Consider the following 25973-nt stretch of genomic DNA (forward strand, 5'->3'; position numbering starts at 1 on the left):
TTGAGTATATAATTACATATGTTAATATAAAATAGAAATCAACCAAAGCGTATAGTTTTCTAATAGAACATTTCTAAACTCTAGCAACCAGTTTACTTTTTAATTCTGCTTGAGTATACAGTACTGTTTTACTAAGTGAATTAGTTACAAAACACTGACTCTCATTGTCAGATGTGAAGAAAATACTGCATGCAGTGATCTTTTCTGTAAAGCAATGATCCCCACCATTACTAAAGTTTAAAGTGTTCCAGTCAAAAGAAAATATTTTTCTTCTGCAGTGGTAATGTTTAACACACATGCTTTTGTTCATAGACTATCCACAGATTGTATTAGAGTTCATAGAACCATATTTAAAATTTCATTAGGGAAAACCCCACACGTATTTTACTCAGGCAACTGTTGAAAGACATTCCACTTGGTGTACAAAGCCTTCAACTGCTAACACAAGCAAATTTGTTTACAGAACTATTTAAAAGAGCAAAAGTGGCTAAAATCTTGAAAGAAAAAAACTCTCCTTGGAATTAAGGTACATTTCTAAAGGGCAAGAAACCAACATATTTAACTGCTGAATAGTGAAATACTACTGAAATAGACAGTATGTTCCTTTTTTTTTACTTATTCTGGAAGCTGTCCTCCAGATACCCATTACAAATCCCAGAGATCTCTCCTTTTATTTTCTAGTATTGTCCAGTAGTTTGTACTGCCTCCAAGTATTTTATAATTTTCAACAGGTTAAAAAAAAAAAACTTCCAAATCACCTCCGTGAATATGAGGAGGACAAGCTTTCTAAGGACAACCTCCCCAACCTACTTCCATTAAAAAAGACTTGTAAGTGGACTCATAGCAGTACTTAGGGAACCTTCAGTCCTAAATGCATTATCATAACCTAGAACCAGTTAAGGAGGCAAGACTAGATCATTTTCCAAATCCGATGAGACTCTTAATCAAGTTCAACCAAGAAATGTCATTGGGTATAAAGAACAAATAAGTAATTTTGTTTAGAAAGAACTAAAATTATACTGTCAATTGAGCAAATATCCCAATATTTAAAAAAGACAGAATAAACTGAGAGAAATGACTAAAAAATCTAGGTAATCCTGGCCCACACTTTCAGGCTTTCCATGATACATGAAAAAGCTCACAAACAATTCAGAGAGCTAGAAGTTGCTTAGTACAAAATTTTAAATACTGCTATTAAAAGAATTTGCCAGGAAAGTAAAGTACCTTATGTTTATTTGTGAGGTATTTTTATTTGTAAACACTGGGTTCCTCAGCTTCCACTTCTTAGGCCACCCCTTATAGTATGTGCTCACTACACATTAGTCATTAAAATTAGATTGTCCATCAAGGAGATTTTTACTGCTCAGAGCCCCGTAGCAGCCTATATGTATATAGGGGGAGTGCATAGTGCAGGCCAGGTAAGTGAGGGAATCTTATGGTCATCAAAGAACCAGAGAAATTAGTGGCCGCGTGTGGAAGGCCAGCATTTGTTTTCTTATTTACTTAAATGTGGCAAACCAAAATCCTGATGTGACTCCAACCCAGGAGACAGCCTATTTAACAGAAACAACATTTAATTTGTGTCAGAAACACAGGAGTCTAGTCCCCTCTCTGTCAAAAGAAAATGATAATATCAGCCCTGTGGACCCTTAGAGATGTTATCACTATAAGACAAAATGTACTTATGAGCCCTAAGATTCAAATGGGTACGGACTCCCAAGAAGGTAGACTTCATGTTTAATATTCCCCCTTCTTCGTCTTTAGTTTTAAAATACTTTTATTTAAAATAGCCATAAAGATCTGTTCTCGCACAGAGGCTGAAGTTTGTTTAAAACCAAATGATTTCAAAACATGGCATACGTTAAAATACAGTCCAAACCATAGGGTTTTGTTCTTTTTTTTTTTTTTGTCAGGGGAGACATTGAATGCTATAGAAAACGTGTTAACTTTCCACTTCTTTCCAGTGCTTGGGAAACAGATACTTCACAATGACAAATCTTTAGCCTACCACATAGAATTTAAAAGGCACGATACTGTAAGAATTATGAACTGGATATATTCGGACTTCTCACTTAATAATTTGTCTAAATGTTGTGTATTCAATTTAGACATGATCAATCACTAATTAACTTTAACTTTACCAAGCAGAACCAGAGACTATCACATTTATTTGACAATTATTATAGATAATTTGACCTTTATGCTAATAATTCAGTGTGCCTGAAGTTTGGCAATATTTATTCAGATTAAACTATGCACATTTAAGAACCATATTTAAATGAATAGCTGTTTAAGTATATTCTTTATAACACTGAGAGTATAAGAAAAAGATGTGTGTGATCTGTCCAAGACCATGTAGTATTTAAATGATTTCACCTTGTCTTGCTGACTTGTTAAAATCAGGAAATATTTTTAAAATAGAATTTCCTAAGACATTTTTGACTAGAAAGACATCAAGTTTGGGTAAAGAGGTATTGGAGTGAGAGGATGGGGGCCATATCATCTGAAAGCCTTTTTCAACACAGAGGAAGGAAATAGTGTCACTACAAGACTCTGGAACAAATATGTTTCCCTGTGTTTTTGTACCACAATGTTGAAAAACATCATATTTTAATTTCAGGCCTTATAAACTAAAGATGTCCCCTAAAATTAATTATACTTATTATTTTGGCTCAGAGTCTGTGGCTGACTACATCTGTTAGAATCTTCATTGTGCTTGGTAATTAAGGAACCAAATCTAGTTGGCTGATGGGAGGGGGAAAAAGTTTAATTCAAAGGGAGATGTAATACTGCAAAAATAACCAAATAATTTGTCTCTGCAAGGCTTTCAGGGGGAGCAGCGCTTCTCAAATCAGCTGTATGGTGTATCTACTGTGCATTTTATTATTTTTCTCGCTTGTGTGTTTCTTACTAAGTTACAGCTAAAGGTTTTACTTAACCAGTTCTCTTGAAACGCTCTTCCTCTATCCTGCACAGTGGTAGTTTCAGCAAACACTGCTAAGTAAAAGCAACTCCAGGACAAATTTTTCCCTTTTGGTCTCCCCTCCCGTTTTGAAATTTTGTTTTTCGTTTCTATATACATCAAAACGTTTAAAACTTAAAAAAAAAATTTTTCCCCCTAGAAACCTCCGAAAAGAAAAGGAAAAAAAAAAAAAAAACAAAACCCTTATGGGGACCGTCCCTAAAAGTGCCGAGACCGCCGGGTTAACAAGCCCCCAGCCAGGTGATCAAAGGGAGAGGCAGTCGGTAGTTCATTGACCCCAAAGGAGAACGTGACAACACCGGGTAGATGCCTCCAGATGGCACCTGCCCGAGAGCCTCTTCTGCCCAAGCCTAACGTATACACTCGCCTGGAACCGAGGACCTAAAAGAAGGTGGGGCAGGGAGGTGGTGAAAGGAGGATGAGACTGGGCGCGAAGCTCTGATTGCCATTCCGCAGCATTCGAGTTTGACTCATCTCCCTGGCTTTCAAAACCGGGAAGGGGGAAGTGCGCGTCTGCCAGGAGTTAGGCGGTGTGCTAGGAGGGAGAAAAAGCGCACTCTAATCCTCTCGACAAGGGGCCCTCCTCTCTCCCGACCAAAAAAAGCAAGCCGTCGGGACGCTCCGAGTCTGCAAAGGCTTCTGCGACAAGCCCACTGTCACCCCACTGGGGCGAACGGCGCGACCCGGAGTCCCAGGGGCGCGCTCCGCGCCAGCCCCGGGTCCTGCGCGGGGGCGGCGGCGTCTGTGCCTGCCCTAAGCGGTCTCAGACCCACGCGCCGAGATTTTCTTGCAGTTCATACATTCAGCCGCCCGTGCCGCCAGGGCTGCTCCAAGAAAGCCACGCTTAGGGAGTTACGAGCAGGACGGGGCTTGTAACCGCAGGGCTATTGGGGAAAGGATTTCCCTGGAAGCTCGTCCTTCACAGTCCCTTTTCCTGGAAACCAGCGGACCTCAAGACAAAATGACGAACTCTAAACCTATTTCGAAAGTTCTCTCGACCTGATGTCAGGATCCCCAATTCTTTTCTTCTCATCTTGTCCAAAAGAACACAACATTTTGGCAATTACCACCACCACCACCACCCCTTTTTTTGGGTGAGCGACTTTATATAGAGGAGTTCGGAGAAAAAGGTGCGTAATCGAGAAGTTATCTCCGCTCTGTCACACGTCCCCGCTAGTCTCCCAGCGGAAGCGCCGCTGCAGGATTTTTTTTTTTAATTACGCAATTTAGGCTAATGTAGTCCAGTCGAGAGCCCTTAGTTGCATGCACTCTGAGCTCAATGGAATTCACTGTGGAAATTGCTTCTTCAACAGTGACCTTGGGGGAGAGCCTGTCCCGAGCCGGACCCTCCCTTTAGCGGCCTCTTACCTCGATCCCCTGGCCTCCCACGGCGTCTCCAGTGGACGGTCTACTCCTAACCACGTCCCCCACCGGCCAGCTGAGCGCCCCATCCCCAGAGCCGCTCCCGCCCCTCGCCTCCGTCGCCACCGTTCCGGCACTTTTTAAAACTTTGAGCGCAGCCTTTACGTGACTGGACAGTAATAAATGCTCCTGCCCTTGGTTTAGCCAACATAGACATCCTTGCTTCTCTTCACATTTCATAAATTAGGAAAACATATAAAGGTAACATTCCAAAAATAAGGTGTATCCGATTCTGCGTTTTATTTACCCTTACAAGTCGGCGACACGGAATTCTATCCTTCAAACAAACTGTAATGATCACTCCTAAGTTCTTTCTACCCCGTTTTAAAATACCGAATAATTACTGCCAGAGAGATAACTATCAGCGTTGCCAGTGTTGACAGATTAAGCAATGGAAGAACACCAAATCACTCTTCTTACTATCCCTAAACCTGGTCTCGATTCTCTTCACTAAATTCCTAGCCGCCCCCCATTTTTTTTTTTTTTTTTTGCCGTCGTAGCTTGGTTCTTTGAACATTTATTTCCCCGAATCGCAAACGTAACGTTTTAAAGACCTTCCAACGTCACCCTTCTCATTAAGATCATAATCCGCACACCTGCACAGCTCAGCCCTCTCCTGAAGACGTCGAGCAGGAAACCCAGCTATTTTCCGAGTGGCATCTTCTCTGCTCGCCTAGATAAACCTAAAAAACAAGCAACTTCAATGAATGCAAACTTTAAGCTTTCCCGGGGAGAAAATGGCAAAGCAGCTACAATCAGTCTCTGATTACACAAACATACCTAGGGGCAGGTTGGAGTGTGAAGGAGGGCTTCGGGGTGGGGGTTGCCAACCTAGGGGTGGATTAAATCAGTTCTATTGTTATTGAGTTTAGGAAAGCCAGCTTTTGTTTCGTGGTGGATATTGGGGGTAAAAACCGGGGAGCTTCAGTTAAGCCTCCCAGAAATCTGTGAAAGAGCAAAACTTTAACTTGGGACTTCGGTTCTTTTAAATTCTTTGAGACTGAATTAAGCATTAAGACTTCAGTGGAGAAAAGATTTAAAGTCATTTGAAATATTGTAAAAGAAGGGTTGACGTCTGCATCTGTCTGCCCTGTTTTCCTGGGGCTCACCGGTCCCCTTTGTCAAAGAGGGAAAGGTGGCGACACCCGGGCTCCGTGTCTCCGTTCGCGTGGTGGGCCCCCAAGGCTTCGGACTCCCTCTAATCATCACTTTGTCCTTCTGCTTTATAGGAAGGAGGCGAACAGCCCCAGCTCCCTCCCCAGCAAACAAACCGGACAAAACAGGCCCGGAACTTTCCCGAGCCCACCTGGAGACACACATCTAAAAGCCAACGCTCTTTCCCGCCCATTTAAGTAGGTAGCGGCTGAAGACAGTGATTGTGCACGGTGCCCAGAAGCCCCGAGTAAGGGATGTCTGACTCTGAATGTGTACAGGCAAAGGGGGACCGTTAGCGGAAGGGGGTGCAAAGCCCTCTCTACCCCACGTTTAGGCGGCAACAGCCTAAATGACAACTTTCATTGACAGAGGAGAGCTTCCCAGGCCCAGCCAGGGCGCGAGCCGCGGGTCGCCGCTCGGATTGGACTGCCTCATGTCACGTGACGGGCGCTACGTCCTGGGGCCCCGCCCCCATCCCTGGCGCGCTCGGCAGCAGCGGCCCGGGCCTCGCGCCCACTTTCACTTTTTGCACTGGGGGTTCACACCCAAGCGATGGCGTGGGTTTTTTTTTTTTTTTTTTTTTTTCCTCTTAGGATTTTTGAGGAACAAAAGTGAGGCATTCTAAAGAAATAAGGGTTGCACTTGCTTATGGTGAGGTACTGCTGTCCGGGAAAGAAAGGACTGGGAAACTGGTGTTTCCCGCTTTACAAGAGTAAAACTGAGTTTGCAGATCTACAAGAGCGGCTAAAAACGCGATCAAAAGTAGAAAGCAGTTGGGGCTTCACCTTCTCAGCACTGACTTGGTAATTCGGTTTTGAGAAGGAAAGCCCTCCACGTATATTATTTGGTTAAAGCAGGTAAAGGGCTACCAAAGCTAGCTCCTTATGCAAACTAAGAAACTACACTCCTTTGAAAAAAACTGACCATGGCTTCTGTCTCATCTCCAATCCGTGGTAACTTGACTGGAATCAGTTCAGCAAAAGTGTAGGAAGAGGGCTCTGTGCTAACTCCTAATTCCAGAACGAGCTAGTGACTTCGTGAAACCAGGCCCAGCTAACAGTACAATGTGTGTATTTGGGCACTTACCTTCTACTCTCACTTACTATCTGTTATCGTGGCCAGTTATTGTCTATTGCCTTAAAAACATTCTCCTGTAGTTCTAAATAATAAGTTCACCTTTAGAAAGAAAATATTTCAGAATATTGAAAACAGTTCTATTACTAGTAATGCCATGGAAACAGTTCACAGGTCAACAAACAGCCCATTCCTTTGGTCCTTTATTGAGCAAGGTTATTACACATATTACCTATTTCAGAGTGCCTGACCTCCTAGGTTCTGGGAACCAGTCAGACTGTCTCACATACAGTACCCTCATAGTGCCCATCAGGTCTGGGCAAGTTGCAACAGTATTGGATTTTAGAAAGAAAAAAAATTTCCCTTTCCTTAAAAGATGTCTCCATTGATAGCAAAGTGACCTTTAGCAAGTTGCTCAACTGTCTAAGCTCTGTTTTTTGTTTTGTCATCTGTTTCTTTCACAGGGCAAGAGGAAACCAGGTAAAGCTTGGACAGTTGCCTAGCACAGTGGCTGGCGCAAGGTAAATGCTCAATACATTATTATTATTGGTATTGTTATTGAAGTGAAACAATTTACACTTCCTCCTACTTGTAATTTTCAGTAACTATACAGTGTTGTCCATACTTCCATGCTTTATATTTATATAGAGGTTTGATTAGGGAGAAGGGAAAGCTCATAAAGCAATTTGCTTCAATCGTATGTTGTGATAGTAACTTCCACTAACTAATTACATGTCATTTTGAAAGTATTTCCTCAAATTTGTTTTGAATATATAATATCGCCTTTGAATTTCCTTAACTTCCCCCTTATACTTTTACAAAATGAAAGGGTATGTTCTTTGTACTTTACCACTAGTTATTTCACAACCAAACATGGTAACTTTTTTGGAGGGGGGGGAGAGATTATTATTTTCTCTGGGCAGTTAGCTAAAAATCTCCTAACAAAAAGTGAAGTCTGGAGTAAGAATCAATTAAATAATGAAAAAAAAAAATCACTTTTTTTTTTTTTTTTTTTTGCTATCTGGGGGAAAATCATATATCTGTATATATAAATCTTATAAGAAACATTACTGTGTTTTGATTTCTCCTGGTTTTGGAAGTCAGTTTGGATGTTGGAAATTAAAGTAGTTTTCCTTTTAACATTAATATAATTATCACTAGGCAGGAAGAATATCTCTGGTCTAAACCTCTCTCTGGAGCTCCAGATTTCCTCTTCTACAAATGACATTGGATCTGCTATTTATGGGTTTATATGGAGCTGAACTCATCACTTCTACTGCCCCTGTCCTTCTCCATATTTGAGACCTCACTGCAGCCTCTTAACTGTAAGGTTCTGCCATTATCATTCCCTTCAAATCCTTTCCCTGAGTGACTTATCTAAAAAGTAGATCTGAACATGCCACTCACCTTTAATGGCTTCCCGTTACTTACCAGATAAAAATCTAAGCTCTTCACCACAGCATTCAGAGCCTCATACATCTCTCCAGCTTCCCTTCTCTCCACTTCCTGTCCTGACTTCACATTCCAACTACACTTCCTTTCATTTGTTTAACACTGCTAAGTGCCAGGCACTGTCCTAGGCACTTAGCATACCTTGGGGAACAAAACTAGTATCTTTGCCTTCATAGAGCTTATATGGACGGGGATGGGTGCTATCAGTAAACAAAAAACACAATAAATAAGCACATTTTACAGGCTCTAGGGGGAGCAGAATTTTAGATTGTCTGATCAAGGTTGTCTATTGAAAAGGTGAGATTTAAGCAGACACTCCAAAGAAGGTGAGACAGTGAGCTACGTAGATAAACAGAGGAAGAAAACCTAGGCAGAGGGAAGAGCCAGTGCAAAGTCCTAAGATGGGAGTGTGCTTGATCATCAAGCAGAGGAGAGAGCAGAGGGAGTAGTAGATGAGGTCAGAGAGAAAACAGGGTGTGTGAGTGTGCTTTTAGACAGGTTCTCATCAGCCATTGTAGTAAGTTGGAGGCTTACTTTGCATTAAATGGGAAACCAACTACTTGTGGTCACCCCCACAAGCCATAGTGTTTAGACCTTGTGTTCTAATCATATGCTCCCTTCTGTTTGGATTGTACCTCTCTCTAGCCGAATTGCTCCTGTAATTCTTTTTGATTGTCTCTGTTACTGCATTTGCCATATTACTTACAAGACTTGGGTCTTGAGGAAGGATTTTGGTTTATTCATCTTTGTATCTTCAGTGCTCATTAGCAGGCATGTAAACACTTAAGGAATACATAACGATAATTGTTTATAGTTTGCTACATATGTTTTTTATATATGTTTATAAATTCTTGAAACACCCTACAAAGTGGGCTTTATTATACCTATTTTACAGAAGAGGAAATGAGATTCAGAGAGGTTAAGTAATTTATCACGTCACACGACCATAAGTATCTGAGCTGGGTTTCAAACTCAGGTGTCTGGCCAATTGCTGCGCTGCATTCTTTTCATTCATGAGGCTTCCTCACTAGACTGAATGAAAGATGGGATGGAATGAATTTATTTCTGGTTTTGTTTCTTGCACTTGGTTTTCCTGAGCTTAAACAAATGATCAGTTCTACTGTTTATTAATTCATTAAATATTTAATAAGTATCCACTGTGTGCCAGGTACTTAGAATACAATACTGAACAGACATGTAGTCCCTTCCCTTGTGCAGCTTACACTATAGCAGAGAAGACTCATAATTGTATAAGCAAGGACAGTAATGTGTAGCCAGTGATCTGATGGAGGAAAGGGCAAAGTGTCACTAAGGCAAGTGTAGCCGCGGCTTCTGACCCAGCCGTCCGATCAGAGAAAGCTGTAGAATGAAAGCAAATTTCCTGGAAGAAGATAATTCCAAGTGGAATGTACCATTAGCCTTAGGGACACTGAAATTCAGAAAGGGGAGATATGTTTAGCTGTGAATAACAGAATCCCTTATGGACTTGTATAAGGTGTTAGGTATTATACAAAAATCCAAAGAATCTTGCTGTATTCATCTTTTTTTTCAACTTTGGCTAATGTTAATGCCCCTTTCCCAAACTGGATTACAGTCTTTGTGCATAAAACCTAAAGCATAAACTTTTTAACCTTCGTTTAAATTTTTTTATTTGATAAGTTATTTGACTCATTCATTTGTGGAGAAGTCATGCAATGTGTTTCAGTAGTTAATAAATTCCCAAACTATGGAATCTGAGGGCTTATTCAAATTATTTTGTTCCACTGGAATTTGGTGGTATATTGCATCATTGGCTGGAGTTTGGTAACTTGTTACCGAATGCAAATTTTTATATTATGTTGGTAGAAATGAAATTTAATATTTACTCACTTTCAGTTACTGTTCAATGGGTGAAATAATCCAGGAAACCATGACAGGTGGTGTGACTGAGACAGGAAGAAGCCAGGCTGGAAAACCAGAGACCCATATTCAGAAAGTAGCATTTTAGTGCTTTCAAACTGTTGGAAAATTAATAGGTTGTTCTCTATAGATTTCCCCTATTTTTCATGTGGGGATAAATTCTGCATAATAACTCTAATATATGACTCAATTTTTAAAATTAAAAATTAAGCATGAAAATAGTTATTCAGACAACTTGAAACTGGTGGTGGTGGCAAGCAAGCAGTTGTTTTTAATAAGAAAATGATGGGGAAGATCAAAGAAGAGCAGGGATCAGGATGTGGGAGTGAGTTCTCTTTATTGCAAACTGCTTTGGAGGGAGGTGAGAGATGGAGATTAGAGATGATGAAGACCTTTCCTTTTGGCTTCTCTGATCTAGCCATGGATGATGAGAGTCCCTCTGGATGAGCGTCAAAGAAAAGACATGGTTAAATGGGTAATAAAAGAAAAAGCAATTGCCCATAAATACTAAGTGTTTTAAGTTTGAAATTTTCCCTTAAAAAAAGGGGAAAAAAAGAAAAAGAAAAAAAAGCTTCGCTATTGCAGTTATCATCTACAGCTTGTAAAACGCAAGTTTCCCTAATGGACCAGGTCCAGCAAGTCTTGGTTATAGAAAGAGTTAGGAATATTGTGAGAATCCAAAGAGTCCTGGCAAATATGTGCTTTGAGGCTTTAAAAAGTGCCCCAGAGGAGGAGAAAATATGCTGAAAAAAAAAATAGCAATAAAATATTTTTTTATGTTAAGAACAAAAAGACAGGAAATGTTTTTTTTTTTCAAATATTGTTGCATTTACTCCATCTGGTGAAATAAAATAAGACAGATATGTTATCCTCCACTATTACACAAAAACACCACCAACAGGCTAGTTAAATGGTGGAGAGCTGCTGTCCTTGGAACAGTATGTATGGCATTGTCGCCCCCCCCCCCCCAAAAAAAAACCGCCAGCGCATGTACTGTTTCTCTGAGGCCATCAAAAGTTTTTGGCTGATAACATAGGAATTTTTTGGTTAATAGAATAACAAAATTACAGAACTGTCATCATTATGTCTAAGGAAACCTTCCCTGTTTGCTAACTTCCTTCCCAAACATTTTTGCCCTAATTACATTTTTGTTGGTGGTTTAGAGAGGCCAGGACAACCCAAGGGAATGATTCCATTCTAATTGCATCTTTCCTTTCCCAGGAGGCCTGCGTCCTTTCATATCCACCAAACTCATTTGATCACTTGATTAACCGTTGTCCACTTGTTACTGAGAGAAAACAAAAAACAAAAAAACAAAAAACAAAAACAAAAACAAAAAAGCACCCAAACAAGCCCTGTGAAATCAACTGGACGTTTTGTTTTTGTTTTTCCCCTGTAGAGATCACAGAGCTGGTGCGTACTTTCTGTCAGGCATCGGTTCTTATTCGGGGCTCCAGGTGAAACAGAGAAGGTGTGTGTGCATGTGTGGCGGTGAGTGGGGGTGTGTTCCCAAAACGTCAAACAGGCATCCCAAAGTGTCCTGTGTTTGGGGGCCAGTGTCCATAGCTTGCGTTCAATTTTGAAGAGATCGATGACCTCCCAAAGGTTAGGAAACATAACATCCAGATTAATTCCTCCATTGTTGCCGGACTGGGATCTTGCTAGGCCCTGTTTGCCGGAGTACTGAAAAGATGCCTTGCAAATTCGAGTGAATGAATTTCTACAATAACCTGTGAAATCTTCAGCAAGAGCCCTCAGGATTTCACCCGCGGACAGGGGAAAGTTGGTCCCAGGGCTTTGGGTTCTCCCCGGGGCGTCGTCGTCCCGGGGAGACCGGCGCCGCCAGGTTCTGGGCGTCTGGGCTGTTTCTCACAGAACAATCAACCCTCTCCAGATCCGAGAGGGCCTTACAACGGTCTTCCTTGGATGACCCGTCCACGGGCTACTGGGGTTCCCCTTTCCTTCAGACATGTGAGGGACGGCAGTAGAGGGGAAAAGGAATACCTCTTAAAAAAAAAAAAAAAATTAGAACGCAGGGAGCCGCGAACCGGTGCGTTTCCGAGGACGGGGCAGGCGCGGCGGCGGTGCAGCGGTCCCGCCGCTTCCCAGGAGGGCGGGCGGCCCCTTGCTCGCCCCCAGCGCCGAGACCCGCGTCCCCGCCGCACGGGCGCAGCGCCGCGCCTTCCAGCGTCCCGGAGCTCTCGCGCTGCAGCCCCGCGGCCCGCTCCCCTCGGCTCGCCTCTTCGAGGCGCCGGCGAGGCCCCTCCCCGCCCGGTCCGCGGGAAGGAGCCGGCGCGCTGGCTTGTGGCGGGGAGGGGGGGAGGGGTTGCGCTACGGGGCGCGGGGCTGTCTGGGCGCCCCAGCCCTCCCCCCAGGCGGGACGCCTGACAGGGCTCGCTCCTGTCCGGGGAGCCCACTGCCGATCCTTGGCTTCCTTCGTGCCGTCCCTGAACACCTAGCTTGCGCCCGCGTGGCTCTGGGGAGCCTATGTGAAGATATGCGAACATAGCACAACGTATGGAGGTAAACGGGACGTAAAGCGCTGGGGGAAGCTCTGAGGAGCCAGAGTCAGTTTGATGGGCTCTTTTCTCTCACCGAACCCAGATAACTACTCAGTACCCTTACTGGGGGTGCTAGTATCCCCATTTTACGGAAAGACAGCCAGAGACATTAAATGGCTTCCCTGGGGCCGTGGCACTGGAACTTGCGGCAGCCCTGTCCTGCTAAACGTGGCACACCAGGCTTTTGCTTTATCCCAGCGGCCTCCGGTGAAAAGGATTACCGTGGAAGGAACAGTTAACGCAAGTGCCAAGGCTGTGCTCTCCTTCTTCAGTCCCGATGAAGTGAGAAACGTGGGAGCACAGCGGGCCGGTTCTCAACGTCTTCTCACCTACCTTCACCCCTTAGTGACGTCTTGCAGTCACCAGCACCTAGAGCCTGGCAGGCCTTCCCCCACCCCCAATTAAAAAAAAAAAAAAAAAAAAAAATATATATATATATGTTTCCAGCCTGAACTTCTCTAAACCCCAACCTCCAGTTTTGTTTATTCAGCTGCCTGCTGGATATCTGTCCCCTCAAATGTCTAAAAGATGCTCAAATTTAACTTGTTTAGCTTTGCCTCCAAACCCACTCTATCCACAGTGTTCCCCTTTACATTAAGAGCAAACCACCTTTTTTTTCAGGAGGTGCTCAGGCCAATAACTTTGAGGCCACTCTTGACTCCTCTAACTTTCACATTCCAAATGGTGCCTACTGGAAAATGCTTCTGTGTATATCCAGAATCTGACTGTTCCTTATGACATCTGCCACTACTACTTGGGCCTACACCATCATTTCTCCCTTAGGTTATTATGATGCCCTCTTAAGTAGTCTCCATGTTTCTACGTTGCTCCCTGAGAGTGTACTCTGTGATCTCGGTCTAGCCAGAGTAATCCTGTTCTATAAAGGAGCTTAGAACCCCCAGTGACTCTCCACCTCACTGAGGATCATAGTCTAAATCCTTCAGCCTACATTCCCGAGTGACCACTCCACCTCTGACCCTTCTACTCGCCCAAGTCCCCTCCCCTCCAGCCAGGGTTATTAGTCCTGCCTTATGGTCTTTGCACTTGCCAGTCCCTCTGACTGGAGCACTCCACTCCCCACTCCCCCTGGCTTAGTTTTCCTCTGCTTTTTCCTGGTATACCCTCTTTTGTGTAAAGTTCTCCCTCCCCCACCACCTGTTTAACATTGTAACCCCATCCCTGCCTTTTCCTTTTTCCCTGCTTAATTATTTCCATGGTACTTAACTTATATACTCAATTTACTTTTGCCCACTTATTGCTTCTGTCCTTCCACAAGAATGTAAATAATATATATGAGGGTAAGGATTGTTTAAAATTGCTGTATCTGCAGTGCATAGAACAGTGCCTGGCCCATGGAAGGCACTCAGCAAATATTTGTTTTATTATGAATGAACTCACAATAATATGGGAGCAAGGGAGTAGCTCCACTGTATACTAGCTCTATGATCTTGGCTAAGTTATTTAACTGCTCTAAAACTCCGTTTTCTCATCTGTAAAATGATGGTAGATACTGCCTTACAGGGTTATCAATGTTATTACATAAGTAGATACATATAAAACACTAAATGCATAAGAAAAACACAATAAGTGGTAGTGATTTTTACGGATATGTCGTATTGATAATGGATATGCGAGTCAGACTTTGAATCGTGCATATACATATGTCTTATACTTTACTTTTTAGAAGTCATTTCTTTATATGTAGTGGTACAATGTAAATAAGAATGTAGCATTCTGAAATCTTTTCTTTGTTGTTGATATTTCTTTGTATAGTGCCTTGGAAGTGTGTGGTCTGTGTTACTGCTGACAGCGGAGGGAGAAAAATCCACTTTTTTGCTTGGTTTGTGTCAGCGTCATTACATACTGTCCTGGTCGTCTTCCAAGGAAAGAAGGAAGGGGAAATTAGATTCCTCAAGAGAATGTGAGTTATCCCTTTTTATGATTCTATCACAGAAATTCTTCTGAAGATGTAAAAAGATGGGCTGCCAGGTATGGGGTGGAATGGAGGAAGGGGCACTTAACTTAAACCTCAGGGGCTGGAAGTAGTGTTAGAACTGTCGTTTCCCTTCAGCTCCCCAGCCTTATCCTTAGGCAGGTCTCCCAGCGGAGGGCTCACTGGATGGGAGGTGGGGAGTGTCAGGGAGTGGAGGTGAGATAATAGTATTTAGTTAGGGAACTTGACCAGTGGGTTCATCCTGCTCTTCCCTCTGGCTGGCCCAGTTTCTCCCATGGCTCCTCCTTTCTCTGGCTCGAGCAGCTGTCCACTCTGTTTAGATTGGCAACTGGGCCCCACTGCCAGTTCTCACTGTGAGACACACTAGGTTTGCTAAGTAACTCCCCCCACCTCCTCTACCCATGTGAGCTCCGAGGGGACAGCATTGTTATCTATTATATTCCCTGATTTCTTTCTAGTTCCTAGGGCAGGTGCTGGCACACAGAGGCGCTGTCAGTAAATTCTTCTTGATTGAATGAGTCCTCATACCGAACTTATTTAATTCTGCCAAAGCTGCCTGTTACATTAACTGAACAGGTCCTTGTGCCAGAACAGTTCAAATGCATATCTCATACTATTCTCACAACAGAACTCAGGTTGGTGGTGTTCTCATTTCCTTTTACTAATAGAGAAAGTGAAGACCAGTGAGGTTAAGTAACTTGCTCAGGGTCACACAGCAGCTGAAAAATGGTGGAGCTAAGGACAGAATCCACACAATCTGGTTCCAGGGCCTGAGGCCCAACCATCTTTGGGATAAAGGAGAAGAGGGCTGATGGCAGTATCAGTCAGGTTTAGTAAGCCTGGACCCCAAAAGGTTGTTAAGGTTGAAAGGTGGCCAGAGGCTGCCTCGAACAAAATGTCCCTTTAGAGTTTCCACGGCCCCAGGTGGGTCCTGGCTATAGCCAGCCGCCCCGGCGCCAGCGCGGGCCTGATACGTGACCAACAGTCCGCCCAGTCTGCCCATCACTGTACTCTGCCCAGCAGAGAAGCCTCTTCAAAAATGGCCGCCCTCCAAAGTTCCTGCTGCTGCTCAAATAACTCGAATTTTCTGCGTGGTGATAAGCAGCGGTCCGTGGGACGTGGGTGAGCCACCAAAGGCCCGACAGATCGAGCTCTGAGCGGTAGCGGGTTTCCCCGGCCAGGGGCTCCTCCACCCTCTGATCCCCTTGGAAGACCCCGAGGGAGAAATCGTGTCGATAAGGAAACTAGAAACTGGAACTCCGACTCTGGGAACCGAGAACCCGACTGTACCCGGCCGGGCGCTCGGGTCTATGCCGGGCAGTTGGGCACCGAGCCCTGGGGAACGCGCGCTCCTGGCCCAGGGAGGGCGGGGCGCAGGGGCCGTGGCGTGCCCGGCGTTTAGGGCTCTCGCATCTCGCTCGTCGATCTCCTTGTTTCTATGCTTAAAAAACCAGGAAACGACTGGGAGGCGGAGAGGTTCACTCTGTGAGCCCGTTTTTCTCAATCCTTGCGGAGATAGAGAGGATGTGGAATCCAGGCTCCCTGCCCTCTGCCCTTGCCTCCGGATTCGGTTCTTGCCCCCGGGCTGCTTGGTTGCTCCCGGGAACCCGTCCGCCCACCAGGCCTTCGCTGCGCCACAGTTTTTAAATGTAGGGAGAAATAAAGAGGCTACTGAGCACAAATTCATTGCGGATGTCACCGAATTCATTGGAGCTTTTGGTCATTTTGTGGTTATGTGTGTTATTTTTAGTCAAGAGATAGTAAAATCATAACCATTCATCCTGAGGGTTTCTGGGAAAATTTGGAGATTAAAATACCTGAAAATTCTGGTAATCCCTGTCCAAGTGAGTCAATTAAAAAGAATTGGTTTACCCACCACCCCTGGGTAGAATCATAGGAAAGTCAATGAAGAAGTAAGCTCAACCTCTATAGTTCTGTTTGGAAACTCACAACCGACTTCCCACCCTCGCCGCTCCCCCCCTCTCGGCCCCCCCACCCGCTTTTCAGTTGCAAATTAGAAATCATATTAATTGCCCTAAAATGTAGTGATTTGCTTTCTGCAGACGTTTGTTTTTGAACCAGTATTTGCTTCAGTTTTCTTCCGTAGAAGTTAACTGATATCATAGAACTATTAATGCAAAACAAACAAAACCCCCAGCTGATCTGTGTTTTTTCTGTCTTAGTTATTGCATCTTGTACTCTTGGCTGATTTAAAAAAGGGGGGAGGGCTTATTTTTAAATGAATTTAGAGTAAAAAGTAATTGAGATGTTTGGCAACCTCATGGTAAAACATAGTAATGCGCCCCAGGATAAAGGCTAGAATTTAGTTCCGTTTCTTGCTTCATTACTCACCACTTGATGTGGCCTCTGACAAGTCGCTTCAGTGTCCTGGGCCTCAGGCTCTCTCTCCATCAGTAACAAGGGGAGCATCTTAGACATCTACCTTCCTCCTGGGGGTGTTGTAAGGGTTAATGAGATATGTGGTGAGTGCTTTGATTCTAGGGTAAATGACCTGTACAAATAAAACATGATTACATCTCAGATTCATCTTTGATTCATCTGAATAAATCGACCTTTCCTTTATTAGCTCTTCCTGTTAAGTTTTCTAAATTGAGTTATTTGATTTTAAAATTCTGTGTTGGGGCATTCTATAGATTCACACTCTGTATTAAAATCCTTGACAAGTTATATTACCAAGTTAAGGGAGAACCTCTTTGTTCAGAAATATTGAATAACTTATTCTCCTTATGCAATTCAACTTATTTATTCAACAAATGTTTACTGAAAATGTACTCTTTCTAGGGACTGCAAGGGGTGCAGGGAGTGCTAAAAAGAACTGCCTTGTGTGCCTGCTGCTCCCAGACACAGTGTTAAACACTTTGTCCATATGATCTCATTTAATCCTGGTAACAGCCCCCTGAGATGCAGATTCTAGTGTCACCCTGCGTATAGAATGCAAGCTGAAGAGTTTCTGCATAATTCAGGAAGCCAGGTACTGCCAGAGAAGCATAGTCCTGGGAGGTCACTTGCAACAGTAAGGGGCTCCTTTTTTGAAACTTCTGATGGAAATTTAAGGTCATATTTTTTTTAAGAAAAGATTTTGCCTACATTGCCTCAGCAGGTATGAAATTTAGCTATCTACAGTGTTTAACGTCCTTAGACCAGGTCGTCCAAGAGTTGAGATTAAAGAAAGTTTACAATAAATAAACTTACATATAGGCAAAATACCATGACTCAATTGGAATTACCCAAATGCTCAAAAGCACAGCCACCATCCCTCTACCCACTCCCCCCACCCACTCCCCCCATAAGCTTTTATGCGGTCACTACCTGGTGGTTAGAAGTTATCTAAAAGACAAAATTGGAGAAGTTTACATTCGGCACACAAGAAAGGGGGCCATGTATCCTGATTTAGTGAGGGAAAAGAGAAACCTGGTGGATTAGGCCTATTTTGCATGAAACACAAAGAAAGATCCTTTATCCATCCCTGGAAATATGATCCACCAAATATGATCCAACACTCATAAAGTTGGACAGGAGAAAAGAAGCAAATTAAGCCAGAAAGGACAGGTTTTTGTATTCTGTTGTGGACAGTTAGGCCAGCTGCAACAGATTGCTTAGAAAGTTCACTATTTACACTATAGTGTTATGGTATTATACATTTGCTGCATACTGACAACGTGCTAAGTCATCAGCATGATGAAAGTGAACACACATATGCTGGATTGACAGTGTCCTAGTTTATGGTATCAGACGTAACAGCACTGACACACACACACACACACACACACACAACAGAAGCAGATATATATATATATATCTTGCGAGCAGCAAGTGTTGAATGATTTAGATACACAGGAATTAGTTGTGGTGCTTTCTATGCATGAGAGAATAGAAAGTGAGACATGCAAGTCATTCATTCAGAGAAAGTAGTCTTGGGAGAATTAGAGGAAACTCCTGTCTTGCTTACAGTTACTTAGTTGGGAAAGGATTCTTGATCAGGAAACAGAAATGGGGATTTCAGAGTAACAGAGTCATAATATGTTAGAACTGGAAGGGACTTGAGAAGTTTAAATCCAACTGTTCGCTTTATGAGTAAAGAAGCAGAGGCCCAGCCTTAGACTGGCTAGTTACTAGCAGATTTAGAACTCTAATGCAGATGCCCACCCTCTGATGCTCTAGTGCTCATGTCAGAGGGTTTTTCTTGCTGTTGTTTGTTGAGTTTTATATTACTTTTTATTATGCAAATTTTCAAGTTATGCAAAAAATAGAATGTGTATCACACCTCCGTATATGATGGAGAATGAACCTCCATATGTATTGATGCCCCATATATATTGCCTAGCTTTATGCCATTCTTATTTCCTCTCTCCCTTGTTTCTATTTTTATTCTTTCCTGAAGTATTTTAAAGCAAATCTCAGCATTCATATTGTTTCACCAGTAAATACTTCAGTATGTAACTCTAAGTGATAAGCCTTTTAAAAAATATAACAACCATGCTATTCGCACACCTCACAAAATTACCAATAAACCTTAATATTATCTAGTACTTACACCTTATTCACATTTCTTTAATAGTCTCAAAGATGGGGCGCCTGGGTGGCACAGTGGTTAAGCGTCTGCCTTCGGCTCAGGGCGTGATCCCGGCGTTATCGGATCGAGCCCCACATCAGGCTCCTCCGCTATGAGCCTGCTTCTTCCTCTCCTACTCCCCCTGCTTGTGTTCCCTCTCCCGCTGGCTGTCTCTATCTCTGTCAAATAAATAAATAAAACCTTAAAAAAAAAAAACTACAGATACCTTGCTGTTCTCTAGAACAATATCTCTTTTAAAAAAAAAAAATAGTCTCAAAGATGTCTTTTTTACTGTTGGTTTGTTTGAATTGGCATCCAAGTAAGGTCTACACATTCCGTGTCATTGTTACGGCTCATAAACCTCTTTTATTCTGTAACTGTCTGTTATCCTTTTTTGTTAATGGTTTTGCTGGTGAAACCAGGCCATTTCTCCTTGTAGAATGTGCCACAGTGTGTGAATTTGGCAGATTGTTTAGCTTGTGGTGGCGTTCACCCTGTTTCTCCAGAGTATGCATTTCCTGGAGCTTGGTGATTAGGTCCAGAGACTTGATTAGGTATAGGTTTGATTTATTTAGGCAGGTATAGTTCTAGGAGGCAGGAATACTTCTATAAAGTATTGCATACTTGCTGTGGCGTCATTTCTTGAAGCACAAAATGTCTGGTTATCCTGATTTCAATCATGCTAACATTGGGGTTCAGGGGATGTCAGCTTAATCTCTCCATCAGCCCTTCACATAATGGTTTTGGGATCCACTGATGATTGTTGTTGAGAAGTTCTGTTGTTTCACTGGAGGTTGAAAAGTGGTGACTTTTTTCTTTCTGTCATTCATGTGCATTTATTAATTGGAATATTTTTTTAAAAAAGATTTTATTTATTTATTTGAGAGAGAAAGAGTGCAAGTGAGCACATGAGGCAGGGGCATGGGGGCGGTGAGAGAAATAGAGGAGCAGAGGGACAAGCAGACTCCCCACTGAGGGCAGGCTTCTTCAGGGGCTCACAGCAGGGCTCAATCCCATGCCCCTGAGACCATGACCTGAGCTGAAGTCAGGCTCTTCACCGACTGAACCACCCAGATGCCTCTGGAATACTTCCTTAAATAACTTTCTCCCATCTGTTCTTTGGCTCTCTTGAAATACTACATTATAGGAAAGATAGGATAAATGCTTGATGCTTTCTCTTTGCCTTTTAATTTCCAGGGTAATGAATAGGGTATAATAGAGATTGCAGAGGTAGAGTCAATAATTCTGGACAAGGTGTTCAGAAAGTATTTCTCAGAAGAAAGAGAATTTGAGCTAGGACTAAAAAAATGTCTATGATTTTGACAGGCAAAGAAGGGAGGGGAGTCAGAGCATCTGAGGGAATTTCATGAGCAAACCAGAGGATGCGGTTGATGAACTGCTGTGACTAGAGCATAGAGCACACGGGCCTTTTGGGGAGGGGCTGGTCTCTCTCAGTAGATTGTGACACTCTTGGAGGAAGGATCTATGTTTTCTTCCCCTTTGAAACTCCAGTGCCAAGAAAGTCACTTGCCACAAACTGAACATTTTTTCAATAAGTATTTGTTGACTAAATGAATGAATGAACTTGAACTTTCTTTGAAGCTAGTAGATACTTTTTTCTGTCATAGTAGCTTGTTTTACATTCTTGATCAAAGAGCAAAAGTACAGGCTATTTGTCATTTAACAGAATGAGGGGAGAAAAGCAAATGATCATCTGAACTGATGTAGGAAAAGCATTTAACAAAATTTAATACCTTTCGTGATAAAACACTCAAACTAGAAATTAAAGGAAACTACCTCCACATAATTAAGGTCATATATGAAAAGCCCACAGCTAACGTCATACTCAGTGGTGAAAGACTGAAAGCTTTTCCTCTAAGATCTGGGACAAGACAAGGGTGCCCACTCTCACCACTTCTGTTCAACATAGTACTGGAAGTTCTAGTCAGAACAATTAGGAAAGAGTAAGAACAAGCATTCAATTTGGAAGGGAAGAAGTAAAATTACCTCTGTTTCATAATCTCATATGTAGAAAACCAATTAGACCTAATAAAAGTATTCAGCAAAGTTGCAGGATACAAAGTCAATTCACAGAAATCACTTGTATTTCTATACATTAACAGTGAACAATCTGAAAAGAGAATTATGAAAGCAATCCTATTTATAATAGCATAAAAGAAGAATAAAATACCTAGGAATAAACATAACCAAGTAGGCGAAAGATTTGTATACTTAAAACTACAAAGTGTGTCTGAAAGAAATTAAAGACACAAATAAATGAAAAGACATCCTGTATTTATGGATTGGAAGGCTTAATATTGCAAAAATGCCCAAACTACCAGAAGCGATCAATAGATTTAATGCAATCTGTCAAAATCCTAAATACATTTTTGCATTAATAAAAAAATCCATCCTAAAATTCATATGGATTCTCAAGAGGCCCGAATAACCAAAGCAATATAAAAAAGAAGAATGTTGGATGTTCATACTTACTGACTTTAAAACTTATTACAAAGCTACAGTAATCAAAACAGTATGGTACTGGCATAAAAATGGATACATAGACCAATAGAATAGAATAGAGAATGCAGTAGTAAAACCTCACATACGTGTCACATGGTTTTTGACAAGGGTGCCAAGGCCATTCAATGGAGAAAGGACAGTGTTTTCAACAAATGATGGTGGGAAAACTGGATATCTGCATGCAAAATAATGAAGTTGGGTCCTTACCTCACATCATATACAAAAATTAACTCAAAGTAGATTAAAGATGTAAACATAACAGCTATAATTACAAAACTCTTAGGAGAAAACATAGGAGAAAAGCTTCATGACATTGAATTTGGCAACGATTTCTTGACTGTGACTCCAAACTTATAGGCAACAAAAGAAAAAAATAGATAAATTTGGCTACCTCAAAATTAAAAACATCTGTGCATCAAAGGACACCATCAACAGAGTGAAAAGGAAATCCACAGAATGGGAGAGAATATTTGCAAATCAAATATCTGATGAGAAGTTAATATCCAGAATATATAAAGAACTCCTGTAATTCAACAACAACAAAAAGAAATAACTCAATTTAAAAATGAGCAAAAGACGAATAAACATTTCTCCACAGAAGATATACAAACAGCCAACAAGCACGTGAAAAGATGCTTCACACCAGTCATCATTAGGGAAATGCAACTCAAAATGATAAGATACCACTTTATACTTATAAGGGTGGCTACTACTTAAAAAATGAAAAAAAAAAAAAGAAAGAAAAGAAACCCAGAAAATAACAAGGGTTGGTGAGGATGTACACAAATTGAAACTCTTGTACACTGTTGATGGGATCATAAAATAGTGCAGCCTCTATGGAAAACAGTATGGCACTTCCTCAAAAATCTAAAAATAAAATTACCGTATGATCCAGCAATTCCACTTGTGGGTGTATACTCAAAAGAAATGAAAACAGGGTCTCCAAGAGATATTTGGACACCCATGTTTATAGGAGGATTATACAAAATAGCCAAAAGGTGGAAGTAACCCAAGTGTCTATGGAAGGATGAATAGATGACGAAAAGGTGGTCTATACGTACAACAGACTAGTATTCAGCCTTACGAAGGAAGGGAATTCTGACACATGCTACGACATCGATGAACCTCAAAGACATTACGTGAGGTGAAATAAGCCAGTCACAAAAAGACAAACCCCGAATGATTCCACTTATACTAGGCATCTAGAGTAGTCAGATTCATAAAGACAGAAATAGAATGGTTGTTGCCAGGGGCTGGGGCAAGGGAGGAGGGGGAGTTACTGTTTAATACGTGCAAGAGATTTAGTTTAACAAGATGAAAAGAGTTTTGGAGATGGATGGTGATGCTGGTCGAACAACAGTGTGAAGGTATTTAATAACACTGAACTGTGCACTTTAAAATAGTGATGATGATACATTTTTTAAAAAGATTTATTTATTTGAGAGAGAGCGTGAGCAGGGGGAGAGGCAGAGGGAGAAGGAGTGGTAGAAACAGACTCCACACTGAGCAGGGAGCCTTGGGGGGGGAGGGGGCTTGATCCCAGGACCCAGAGACCATGACCTGAGCTGAAGGCAGCGGCTTAACCAACTGAGCCACCCAGGCACCCCATGATGATGTATTTTATGTGGCACATATTTTATTACAATTAGAAAAACTTAGGATAAATAAAATTCCTTGCTACTATGTACTTATATAATGGGAGAGAGAGAGATCTACAAAACTTAAATGTATAATTCAGTGTAATACTCAACAAGGAATAATCCCATTAAGTAAATTTAGGTTCAGTTACAAATTTTTAAAAAATGTCAAAATCATGAAAACAATGAAGGGCTGAAAAAATGTTCTCATTAGAGGAGGCTAATAGACATCAGAATTAATTGGAGTTGTGGGATCCTGGATTGGGTCTCAGAACACAGGAAAAAAAAAGCTATAAATGACATGATTGGGACAAATGGAAAATTTGAATATGAATGGTAGGTTGGATAGCAGTACTAAATGTTATGTTTGTTGATTTTGGTAAATGTGCTGTGGTTATATTAAAGAAAGCTCTCATTCTTGGGAAAAATACACGGACATATTTACTGATGAAGGGGCATTATGTTGCAGAATTACTCTGAAATACTTCACTCTGAAATGCTTCAGGGGAAAAAATACAGGGCGAGCAGATGATAAAGCAAATGGAGCAAAACGCTAACAATTGATGAATCTGCGTAAAAGGCATACAGTTCTTTGTACTATATTCTTGCAGCTTTCATGTGTGAAATAAAAAGTAAGAAAAATCAAATGCTAGTCATATGATATGCAGCCACTCTGGTCTCAATTATCAGTAGAGGTGCGGATAACAAAGGAGTAACGTGTAATCCAGTGCCATAGTGTGGCCTTGCTGGGTGAGTTTCGCGCTTTATGACTTGCATTTTCTCTGTCAAGAAACAACTGGGGATTGACTTCATTAAATACTAATCTGTACTTTTGTGTTGGCCCCTTGATACACTAATGGTTTAACACTGAAAAATCCTCCAAGTACAGGAGAAAACCACTAGACTAAATTCTATTGATGTTATTTTTGTGACGTAAATATATGTGGTAAAATCAGAGGAAAAAAAACCCCATTTGATCTGTGGCTTGCATTAGTCAGGGCTTGTGTTTGAAGTGACAGAAATCCAGCTCAAACTTGCTTTATTCATTAAATATTTATTGAGTGCCCTACAGTGTGCCAGTCCATTTTGTTGATCTTGGCGATATAACAGAAAACAAAACAGGCAAAAAGCCTTGCCCTTTTGAAGCCTCCATTTTGGTGATGAAAACAAACAAGCTGACAAATATTAGGTGAAGAAAGACAGCGGTGATCTACTGGCTTACACAATTGGTGTATTGGTCAGCCATTTCTGTGTAATAAACAGCCATGCAAATCTCAGCGACACGTGTCAGCGAGCACTGATTTCGCTCACATATCTGTGGGTGGCTGGACCAGCTCTGTGGTTCTCTGCTGAGCTTATTCCTGCGTCAACAAATTTAGGTTAAGGAGGCTGCCATACTGGGGCGCCTGGGTGGCACAGTGGTTGAGTGTCTGCCTTCGGCTCAGGGCGTGATCCCAGCGATATGGGATCGAGCCCCACGTCGGGCTCTTCTGCTATGAGCCTGCTTCTTTCTCTCCCACTCCCCCTGCTTGTGTTCCTTCTCTCGCTGGCTGTCTCTATCTCTGTCGAATAAATAAATAAAATCTTAAAAAAAAAAAAAAAAAGGAGGCTGCCATACTGAGCTGTGGCTCTGCTCCATGTGCGTCTCTCAGCTTGCTTGGCCAGCAGGTGAGCAGAAGTGGTTCTTCTCCTGGTGAGGGCAAAGGCACAGTAAACCCTTGCTTAAGGTATGTCTGCCAACATCCCATTAGGCAAAGTAAATCCCCTGGCCAAGCTCAAAATCAGGGAGTGGGGAAATATACTCTCCCCATGGAAGTGGGGTAACTTCAAAGTTGTGGATAGAGGGAAGGGTGGAAATTAGGGCCAATTATGCAATCTGACACATTGGGTAGTTCACAGCTTCAGACCAGCTGGATGTAGCTCTTTATTTCCTTTTCTCTCTTTTTCTCTGTCTTTCTCTATGACCACTAGTCTTTGTTTCTTTTTGTGCTTGCTTGGCCACATTTTCTCCTGTTACTCCCAGAATCCAAAAAAAAGGCGGAGCGGGGAGGAATACTTCTTTCGCTTTTCATCTAATAAATCTCTGAGAAGGAGGGATTTTTTTTTTTTTTTTTTTTTTTTTTTTTTTTTTTTGTGTCTGCCAGGGTTAAGATTAAGTGTTGAATTGAGGGTCCACTGCTGTGGTCAGGGTACTGGAGTGCTCTAAGTGCCGAGACCTGAGCCACGTGTCCATCTCTGCAGTGGGCACTGTGGCTGGCACGTGTACCAGAGCCATATAGGAATACTCCTGGGTGGTGGGCGTTTATATTTTCCAGCAGGAAGAAGACGGCTGGGTAGATAAAACAAGGTGGCTGTTTTATAAACACCCAGTTTTTTGTTTTCTTTTTAAGATTTTATTTATTATTTATTTGACAGAGAGAGAGACAGCCAGTGAGAGAGGGAACACAAGCAGGGGGAGTGGGAGAAGAAGAAGCAGGCTCCCTGCAGGGAGCCCGGTTCAGGGCTCGATCCCAGGACCCGGGGATCACGCCCTGAGCCGAAGGCAGACGCTTAAGGACTGAGCCACCCAGTTGCCCAAAACACCCAGTTTTTTGAATCTTGTTCATAGAACAGAGTATTTCCTCAACAAGGAAGTTAGGTGATCTTTGGCTATTTGCAGATATTTAGGAAGAATGTTACCTGAAAAAAGGTTTTAAATTTCTTTTATTTATTTTTAAAGATTGTATTTATTGATTTGAGA

General features: G+C 42.1%; 1 long non-coding RNA gene across 1 annotated transcript in view; it reads left to right on the forward strand.

Annotated features, from left to right (window-relative positions):
• The first annotated feature begins 12332 nt into the window (after positions 1-12332).
• LOC130543554 (uncharacterized) overlaps positions 12333-25973 on the forward strand; it is an 85535-nt gene continuing 71894 nt past the window's right edge. The window contains exons 1-2 of the long non-coding RNA XR_008958993.1: positions 12333-12508; positions 14320-14467. This is a non-coding gene — a long non-coding RNA (uncharacterized LOC130543554). The remainder of the gene's footprint in view (positions 12509-14319; positions 14468-25973) is intronic.

The sequence above is a fragment of the Ursus arctos genome, unplaced genomic scaffold, assembly GCF_023065955.2.
Source record: "Ursus arctos isolate Adak ecotype North America unplaced genomic scaffold, UrsArc2.0 scaffold_13, whole genome shotgun sequence".
Classification (NCBI taxonomy): Eukaryota; Metazoa; Chordata; class Mammalia; order Carnivora; family Ursidae; genus Ursus; species Ursus arctos.